The following is a 10,826-nucleotide window of genomic DNA, read 5'->3' as shown; positions in this document are numbered from 1 at the left end:
ATGCGGGGAGTTTCTATTAACAAAAAAAGTTGTGATGAAGGTCTAGATGAGATTGCACTTGTCAATGTTGTAGTGGGGGAATAAGACTTTAATGTTCCAAGCCCTGTATAAATTGTTGTAAGTATAAATGAACTTGATAGTGCCCAAGAAATGCAATGTCAATATTAGGATAAAAATCAATGTTAAATTTGAATAATAGGAAATAAAGTATCTATTGAACAGAAAGTCCTATTATAACAAAAAAAAACAATGATGAGATCTTTGTATAAATAAATGCTTTCTCTTGATTTTATGAAAATAGTTGAAAATTAAGTTATCATAAATGCAGCAGTTGACCTGCTACTACAATAGGATCCAGTGGTTCTGCGGGAGTTATTCAACAACTTGCCTTAATCATAGGCATCTAAATTGGGTATTTATATCTAGGAAATTTAATCTGTGCCATCTTTCCCTCTATTAGTACACTTGCAATTGTAATATGTATAAACCCCATACAGTAATAAATAGAGGGTTTACTATAACAACAAGACCCAATTTCAATACCGATCCTCTCCACCTTATGATGGTAGTCTACTCTAGTACTCAGGAGTGACAAGGTGTAAGCTCTAGTGGGGCACATAATTCTTTCTTGCTATATTGGCAGGAAGAAAACTTTTTCTGTGTGAGATTACTCTACGAGTTTGAATCTATAATGCTATGACACCATGAGTATGTGCACATAATAGGAGCCATGCTCACTCCCATTTTCTCCTTAAGGCTTGCAATTTTGATTTCTTGGTTAGAATGTCATCCAACCTTAGATATGTGAAAATTTAGCACAACAAAACAAGGTTCATGTCACGTACATTATGTATAGCTAGATATAAGAATCCCCAAAATCACATGTTCCGAGAGATTCACCTCACCCCAGCTTAAAAAATGGCCTGTTCCTCTTAAAAAAAAATATTAATCTCAAATAATGGAACGCAGAATATCTTTGAAAAATAAGTTCCACTATGGAAAATGACACACAAACAATGAGGTCTCTATATAAATAAATGTTCTCTTGGATTTACTTATTCAGTTCGTAGGTACATCATAATAAATGCATTGTGTACCTAATGTAGCACCTTGACCTAAAATATCCAATTGAAGTGTCTTTATGAATACTTCTAGAATGGAGGTCTCTTGTTGCTTACAAGAAAAATACTATTAGGTGCACCGTACAATTGTGTTCCTAGCACACAACAACTAGTGTCACTTAATATGCAATTGTCCCCTTTTAGATAAAGATAATTTTTCTATTGCCAAATATTCTATGCTTATCTTATTAAATGGTTAATGACATGTGTGATCTCAAGCTATATGCTTTAGTTGTAACAATATCCAACAACATATCATTATCTCTTTGTAGTTCTCTAGTTTCATTTGCAATTTTTATATTGTTTGACTTGTCAATAGAGCAAAAATGCCTTGATTGTTCACATTGTTCATGATTTTCCTACCTACAAAGAAAAACTTGCAAAAGAAAGAGCTCAAGCACCATATGTACTTGAAACTTATTTTTTTGTTGTTTAGCTTCTTGCTTACAGATGATAACATTATTTCTTACAATAGATAAGATCCATAGTGATTTAAATGTTTTCTTCTTGACACTTTTAAATGCTACTTTCTGATATTTGTTGGCATTTCAAATTCTATACTTTCGGTGTAGCAATTGGAAATATGACATTGTTTCTTTATGGTCATTTAGTATCATCTCTAGTCTTTTATATAACTAAGGTTCATCACCACTGTATTTGTTTAAATGAACAAAAAAATGTTCAACAAACATAACTTAATGAAAATGTCTACATTACAAAATACTAGCCTATTCATGTTACTTCTTGTTGTAATTGAATATATTGCATTCACTATAGAATTTAATAGAAACATCTTTGTATCCTAAAACTTTTGGCCTTAATATGGTAAAATATTTGAGTCATCTTAATGCTATAATGTTGGGGTTGGAGTTTGGATTTAGAATTTGTCAGGAAACAACCTAGTTAAAATTGTTGATCAAGTACAAAAAGGTATATTGAGACCAAGAGAGCTCTTCCTCTTGGTAATTTTGTGCAATTTGGCAGAGGATAAGGTCCAAGCATTTTTCTTTGGCACCACATGCAAAAAGTTGTCCCACTAGGCTCATCAAAATCGTTGGTTACCAGGAGCTCCTAAGTGGTAAACCTCCTTCTCAAATATTTCACTTTCAAATTTCTATTCTCTGTTTCACGATTATGTAATTTTGGATTTCCATGCTTTAGAATCTCTTAGAACGTCAGTTTAATTATTTATGCTTGGAATACATCTGCATATTCCTTGTGAATCCAAGGTTCAATAATGAATGTGTCAAATATTCCATAGTCATTCTCTAGCCAATTAATGATATTATTCATGGTGCCATCAACTTTTCTTTGCAGCATTAAGCATTGTTAACATGTTAAGCCAAAAGAATTGAAATTCATGCTGTTAGTTATCACTAGTTCCATCTCCTTCAATATGCTCCTCTAGGTATTTGCATGGAACTGACTCCACTGTCATTAAAGTTGTGAAATTAAGTGTTGTTGGCATGTTTCTTTCCTGATAAATGCATTTGATCATGATAGCACTTAGTTATCTTGAAGCCAAGATGGTCAAGGTGGATGTGGTCAAGTGGTAAATCGAGACCAATTCCCCTTTGAATGTTCTTTCGCTAATGCAACCAATTGTTGTAATACACCCAGTTCAATTGTTACAACATGTTGTGATAACTCTAGTTTAATAAGTTTAGATGAATTTTTCTAGAGATTAAATCCTATTTTGAAGCCAAGATGGTCAAGATGGATGTGATCAAGGGGTAAATTGACACCAACCCCCCTTAGAAAATGTTTTTTTATTATTGTGGGAAATTGTTATGACACACAAAGTTCAATTGTTGCTTGATAGCCAAACTTGATGTGGTCAAATGGTAAACCAAGACCAATCCCCCTTAGAATATGTTGCTTTGTTAATGTGGCCAATTATTGTGATACACCTTGTTCAATTGTTGTTATATCTTGTAATAACTCTAGTTAAATAATTCTAGGTAGTTTTTTGTAAGGATTAAATCTCAATCGAATTTGTACCCCTAGATTGTGGTGTCTACTCTTAAAGTTATAGTCCTATTTGTCAAGATTGAATCTTCAAAATGGTCAAGCATGTTGTGATTAAGGGGTAAATGAAAGATTTGGGATTAATACCCCCATAGAGATTGCTATTGTGTTAATTCAGAGATTTGTTGTCATATCATTACTTAACTGAACCTAGGCATTTTATATCTAGAGGAATATATACCACTATGTCATGGCATCTATGACCTTATTTGACATTTTTGTTTCCTTTTTTGATTAGTTTTATTTTATTTTATTTGGTTTTCTATTTTTGCAGTTGGAGAGTCTTCTTGCTATGGTTGCAGGAATATGGTCTGATGAACCTAACCTGCAACTTGAAGCAATGATCCAATTCCAAAATTTTCTTTCATTTGGTATTTACAACAAATATTATGTATTAATTGTTAATGAACTGCCATTTTGTTTGTGTCTATTTTTTCCATCAGGAAACTGACCTTTTGTTTTGTTCTTTTAACAGAGTATAGACCTCCTATACAAAAATTATTTGTGCTAGCATTGCTCCTCACTTTGTGGAATTCCTAGCGAGATATGATTTTCCACAGTTGTAGGAAAAGGCCCTAATTATTTTGTCTATACATGATAGAAATCGGGAATGTACTTGACTGATTATTTAATGATAGGGTTGAGGGATTATGTTTTCTTTATCCTATAGGAAATAGTGTTTCATTGGTCTGAAAGTGGCTTTGTAGCTTTTTGCTTCCTTGATTATAGTTTGCAGCAGCATGGGCTTTGACAAACATAGCTTCAGGAAAATCAAAGCATACACGAGTTGTGATTGACTATGGAGTTGTGCCAATATTTCTACAACTTCTAGATTCACCAATTAATGATGTTCGTGAAAAGGTTAAACAAATATTTTTTAATCTTTATTTACTTTGTTTCTAATACAAATTTTTTTGTGAAATATTTTTTTTTTTTGCAATAGAAAATTTTTCCAAGAAATTTAGTCCAAGTTTTTGTTTCTGCATTTGGGCCTATGATGCCATTGTTGTTTAATATATTTTCCTTTTACGTTAATAGGTTGTTTGGGCATTGGGAAATGTGGCTAGTGACTCGCCCAAATGCAGAGATCTAGTTCTCATCCATGGTGTCCTAATGCCACTCCTTGCTCAATTGAATGAGCACCCTAAGCTTTCTATGTTGAAAAATTCCACTTGGACCTTGTCTAATTTCTGTCGAGGAAAGCCACAACCTGCATTCAACTGGGTAGGAAATTTATACTGTTGATTTTTTAAATAATTTTTCTTTGCTCATTCTATCAATTTTTCATCCTTGTCCATAGAAATACATGTTGCAGGGCTGAAATTTTCATAAACCATTTTCTTGCAGACAAAGCCAGCACTACCAACACTTGAGTGTCTGATTCATTTAAATGATGAAGAAGTCTTAACAAATGGTTTTTGGGCTCTATCTTATATATTTTATGTAACATATGATAAAATTCAAGCTGTGATTGAGGCTAGTGTCTATCGAAGATTGATTGAGCTTCTACTATAAGCATAAATACTGAAAAAAAATGATGAAATTTTTTTAGCTTCTACGTATTGTTAACATCATAGATAAATTTATTTTGTCTCTACAGTCATCCATCTCCATCTGTTCTTATCCTTGCTCTCTACATTGTGTGCAATATTGTAACCGGAGATGAGTACTTGTGTTTTATTTGTTAAATTATGTTCTCAAGTAATTATGTGGGGATGTGTTGCCTCAGTACATTATCAACAATCATGCACTTCCCTGCCTTTGGGCACTATTAACCCATAGTCATAAGAAAAATATCAAGAAGGAAGCATCCTGGACTATCTCAAACATAACAAAAGGAAACAAAGATCAAATATAGGTTTATTAGCTACTGCTTTATAGTTTAAGAATGACACTTGATTTAATATCTTATTACTTATAAAATGTTGTTTAAATTATTGTATAGTTATCTTGGATTTGTTTACAGGCTATGATCAATGCAAACATAATTCCTACTCTTGTACAGTTGCTGCAAAGTGATGAGTTTGATGTCAAGAAAGAAGCAACATGGGCTATCAATAATTCTACTTCTTGTGGTACACATGATAAAATTATGTATTTAATGAAGATATATGATCAACACAAGCATTGATAAAATGACTTATATAACAAAGAGGTCAACTTACAAGATATGATGTAATGAGATGTGTTTGCGGATAACAGTTAGTGTGATGTAGATGTTCAAGAGCTTGTTTCAGTTGATGCAATGAGACAAAATACAGATTCCTTCTTTTGTTTACATATATCTTATGAATCAGGAATGAATTAAGTGTTTATGTGATCTTCTAGTGTGTCATACCAAAGAATTGTAGCTTATGGTTGTACCTAACAAATAATGTACTAGTACTTCTCGAAGAAGTTGGTGGTGATCCCTCTAGAATTTCATTCACAACAAGTTATATTGACACAGTTTGCACCCATGTCCCTCAATACCAAGACACATTTGCATTTCCAAAGTTTCGGCTCCAATGTTCTTTAGGGAAACACATATCATCGATAGCCTTTGCAAGCCTCAAAAATACAAGTGGGTTTTGTGAAACTTTCATTAAGGGCTCTTGCCATGCGGTCAATTCAACTTCCATTGTAGAGAAGGTACATGTTTAAATTTCCTTACATATGAGGTAATCATTTATTACATGATCTTGATTTTAGGCAGAAAACTTCAGATCTTCTAACTCAGTGATTTTTTTGGAAAGCATATATTGTGAAGGAAGCATGTTCCATCTCTGTTTCTGAAGATGCTTTTGCAAAATTATGTGAGGATAATATCAAGTCTTTGGTAGTTGGGATAGTATGAAAATATTGATCAAACACTGCTACCTAGCAAAATAATACTGCAACTAGAAAAATGTTGAATAGTAATAATGAAATTTATGAGAATGAAATGCATATTATTGAAACTTATTGGCTGGAAGATGATGAAGATGACCAGAAGTTACCTACCACTAGAGATGTTTCTCAACCAACATTCAATTTTGGCACAAATAAACCAATAATTCCTTCTAGGGGATTCACCTTTCGGTTGAAAAGGTATAATTATGTTTTACTGCTACAACATTGGTTCAATTGTTGCTTTTATTTTCAGTATGACTTTTCTTTCACATACATACCACTACCAAATTTCAGGAATTTCAGCTATTGCAACCTGGAAGAAATTATTCTTGTGGCTTGAAGTGATTGTGCAACACAACTAGATGTTATGTCATACATTTTGGCTTAACCCGGTGCGAGCTACTCTGCATTCAAATATATTCTTGGCTATGGGGAAAATACATGCGGAATTTTGTGTCTCCATATTCTGCAACTAGCATGTATGATTACATGTACTTGTCTTGCAAAATTTGCATAAATGTTGTACAATACTTGCACTAAAGAAGTTACATGCAGTCTCACAGTTCCTTTCTTATTAATGGATTTGATTTGTGTACAATCTAGACGTGTTTTGTAATCAACTGTTTATCTTTTATTTATTATTTTTTTTATATCAATTATTTTTATTTTTCCTATTGTGAAAATTTGCCTTATGGGCATGACACCAATTAAATACTTAATACATGAATCCAACAAATTTAAATGTATAAATTTTGTTATAAAAAATACATGGATCCTAGTTGTATGTGCTTCCCTTGAATAATTCCTTCATTGGATTATCTATGTTTTCTCTTGAGGGAAATTAATAGGGCCAATTAACTACTCAGTACATCGATCCAGAAAGTTTTAATCCAATGATCAATGATCCTTATTGTAAATGATGCTCTTAAATAATTCATTTATTTGCAAATCTACAATTTATGCAAAATGAAAGACAATTTAATCTCATTTCTCCTGAATTTGTAAAAACAAAAAAACTCATATAAAACATATTTCCATGTTGTTTTAGATAATGTCCAAATGGACTTTATTGTTTTTTTTGGATTAGTCTACAATGTCATTGTACTTTAAAAGTAAATAAAATTGCATGCACAAAATTCATTTATACAAAAGTACAGTGACATGACACCATGTGGATCTTGTTGTTATTATTATTATTATAAATTAATATTTTATTAATTAATTTTCTTACTTATTTTCCCTTTTCGACTTGACCTTTGACGACTATTTTTGAATAATTTCATTATTTTTTCCTAATGACTAACCCATTTATTTTCTATTTAAAGCTAACCAATTCTCACATGTTATCATTCAATATTCTTTAGTCCCTAATGATGGGTGGAGGGATAACCTTGATATCAAATGGGGAGAGAATCTTGGTGTTTGGAGAGAATCTTGGAAAGATGTATTGGGAGAGAATCTTGGTGTGTTTATAGGTATTTACAGGTGGTGGTGACCAAACACCAAATTGGTTGCCATCAAGTCCAAAGGGGGATATTGTTGGCATTATGGCTAATGTTTTGTCCTTGATGGAAACCTACTTAAGAAATATGTCAACATTATAGTAACAGGATGATTATGCAGGCTCATAAAGATGTGACATAATTGATGGAAAAAGGAATGTTAAGTTTAGAGATAGATGGATGGCAAAGATAAAGTGTGAGAAAGTGAAGCAAGATCACGTACATGCACAGGTATGGTAAGGAGAAGTCATGTACAAAATCCAAACCATGGTATTATGAATACCAGGGGTCTTTACCATGGTATTGGCCCATAGTACTGAGTGCGAAAATGGATATTTGATCCTGTCAAAGAATACCAATGACATTACGAAGGGATTGGCCTAAGGTATTCGCTAAGACTAATGATATATAAAGAGATGGAGAGAAAAGTGTCACGTGTGTAGTTGACGATTTATTTATTTATGATTCTAATCTCAAACAGGTGTGCACCAAGGAACATGGAGATGAATCAGATCTAATATATCTGAGATGAATAAATATTGGTTAATACGTTTATGGTTTGATAGATCTATGGTGATGATATAATGATATGTGACTGTAACAATGTGTATGCCGATATTTGGGTTTGACATATGTTGTGTTATGCAATGAAGTTATGATTCAATGATTTCATATCTATACATTGGTTTTCATTTAATAATTTGCATTCATATGCATATATTCTTCTAAGTAGTCGTGATTCTGAAAGTTCAGAATATGTACGTAGGTTTTGATAATGGGAAGTCTGTACAGACATAGATATCCTATGTAAAATTCATGTATACATCATAGGGTTTTGTAGTATGGGTTGTTGATGATGTTTGATTAGTTCTATTATGTTTGTTTTTGTCTGTCGATGATGTCTGTCTCATAATAATCTGTGTTTAACAGTAATAGTTGGGTTGAGTTGGTTATGGAATGGAATGTTGATTAGTGATGATGCTACTATGTGGTGATCTATATTTGGTTCAGTAATCTGTGATGGCTTTAGTATTTGATTAAGAGATTAGATTAGTGTGACAATGATTCATATTTAGATGTTACTTATTTGAGATCTATATGTAGGTCTTCTTCATGGGAAGTGCATACATACACATGTATGGTTCATAACAATAGCATATACATTCTGACATATGTTTGCTCAGGGATTGTAGTGAGAACATTTGGTTTATGTAATGAACAATATATGGTCTGGTATACTTATGAGTGGTTGTGTATTGATATGATTTGATAAGAACTATTTTGATCTAGTTGCATTGGTTGACTAAGATTCATTGATTGATTTAATGTTTGAGTTGGTTCAATGATTGGATGATTTGATTCAGTGATTAGTTTCATAATTGTTACTTGATTTGAGCTTAATGACTGAAGTGGGTCCTGTTTGAAAATATGATGAAAAGTGGCCTGCAAGTTTGATGTTTTAAGTCAGGTACATCTAGTATGAAATATTATGAAATGTGGTCCATGGAGGTGATGAAGGTTGGAGACTTTAGTAAGGGAGTCGAAGCTTCCTTCCCATAGTAGTTGGAGAATTTGTGCAGGGGGTAGAAACCCCCTTCCAGTAGAAGCTGGTAAACGAGGTCAGGGGGTTGGAGCTCCCTTCCAGTAGGTGTTGGATAATGATATAAGGTTGTGGCCTCCTGTAGGTGGGTGCCTACGTACTAATATTACTCTGCAACATTACAAGATTGTAATATGTTTTCCTTTATAATAAAGGAAGAAGACAAATATGACAATGATGGTGGTTTTCTCCCACATTTGGTTTCAACCTAAAATCCTAGTGTTCATGTGTGTTGATATGTTTCTTGTGTGTTGATAATCTATCTATTCTTTACTTCTCATGGTTTCTGCTTAATGAATGAATAATGAAGTAACGATGCTCTGGTTAAGGATAAATATTTAATGAACTAACTAATAAATTAGTTATTTGGGTAAACATTGTTTATATTCATCATAGTCATGTACATACATTGGTTTCTTGAATCACAGTAGCGTACAAAAACCAGAATAAGAAATGAAAAGTTGAATTGAGTTTAAAAATACTAATTTCCCCCCCCCCCCCCCCTCAGTACCTTTTCCAACAATGGACTTACCAATGGTATTTTTGTGTTTTCACTTTTGTTTCCTTGATTCTCTGATTGGTATTCATTTAACAGAAGTTTAAGTGATAGATTATTTTATAAAAGGTATATAACCATCGATTTTGTGAGGACAATCACAATTCTTTGGTAGTTGGGACGACCTGCAAATATTGATCAAACACTGCTACCAAGAAAAATATTACTGCTCCTGGGAAAATGTTGAATAGTAATAATGAAATTTATGAGAAGGGAATACAAATTATTGAAAATTATTGGCTGGAAGATGATGAAGATGACCAAAAGTTACCTTCCACTGGAGATGCTTCTCAACCAACATTCAATTTGGCACAAATCAACCAAAGTTTCCTTCTAGTGCATTCACCTTTGGTTGAAAAGGTATAATTATGTTTTACTGCTATAACATTGGTTCAATTATTGGTTTTATTTTCAGTATTACTTTGCTTTAACATACATACCACTACCAAGTTTCAGGAATTTCATCTATTGTAAGATGACAAAACTGATTATTGTGGCTTGAAGTGATTGTGCAACCTGGTTCACACAACTGGATGTTATGTTATACATTTTTGCTTCACCCAGTGTGAGCTACTCTGCTTTCAACTATTTTCTTGGCTATGGGGGAAAGACATGTGGCATTTTGTGTCTTCATATTTTGAAACTAGAATGTATGATTACATGTACTTGTCTTGCAAAATTTGCCTAAATGTTATGCAATACTTGCATTAAAGAAGCTGCATGCAGTCTCACAATTCCTTTCTTATTAATGGATTTGATTGGTGTCCAGTCAGGACCTGTTTTGTAATCAACAATTTATCTTTTATTTATTATTCTTATATATCAATTATTGCTATTTTTTCTTATTATGAAAATTTTCCTTATGGGCATGACACCAATTAAATACTTAATATATTGATCCAACAAATTTAAATGTAGAAATTTTATGATAAAAAATACACGGATCCTAATTGTATGTGCTTCCCTTGAATAATTCCTTCATTTTCTTATCCATGTTTTGCCTCGAGGTCAATTAATAGGGCCAATTTACTGCTTAGTACATCGATACAGAAATTTTTAATCTAGTGATCACTGATCCTTATGTAAATTATGCACTTGAATAATTCATTTATTTGCAAATCTACAGTTTATGCAAAATGAAAGACAAT

General features: G+C 32.6%; 1 pseudogene; it reads left to right on the top strand.

Moving 5' to 3' along the window:
• LOC149178356 (importin subunit alpha-like) lies at window positions 1-5,500 on the top strand (annotated as a pseudogene).
• The last annotated feature ends 5,326 nt before the right edge of the window (window positions 5,501-10,826 follow it).

Source organism: Pinus tabuliformis, chromosome 4_1 (assembly GCF_031772625.1).
Source record: "Pinus tabuliformis cultivar Carrire ecotype Pingquan chromosome 4_1, CPIR1, whole genome shotgun sequence".
Taxonomy (NCBI): domain Eukaryota; kingdom Viridiplantae; phylum Streptophyta; class Pinopsida; order Pinales; family Pinaceae; genus Pinus; species Pinus tabuliformis.
Note: the sequence above shows the minus strand (reverse complement) of the source record. Positions and strands in the feature narration are given on the sequence as shown.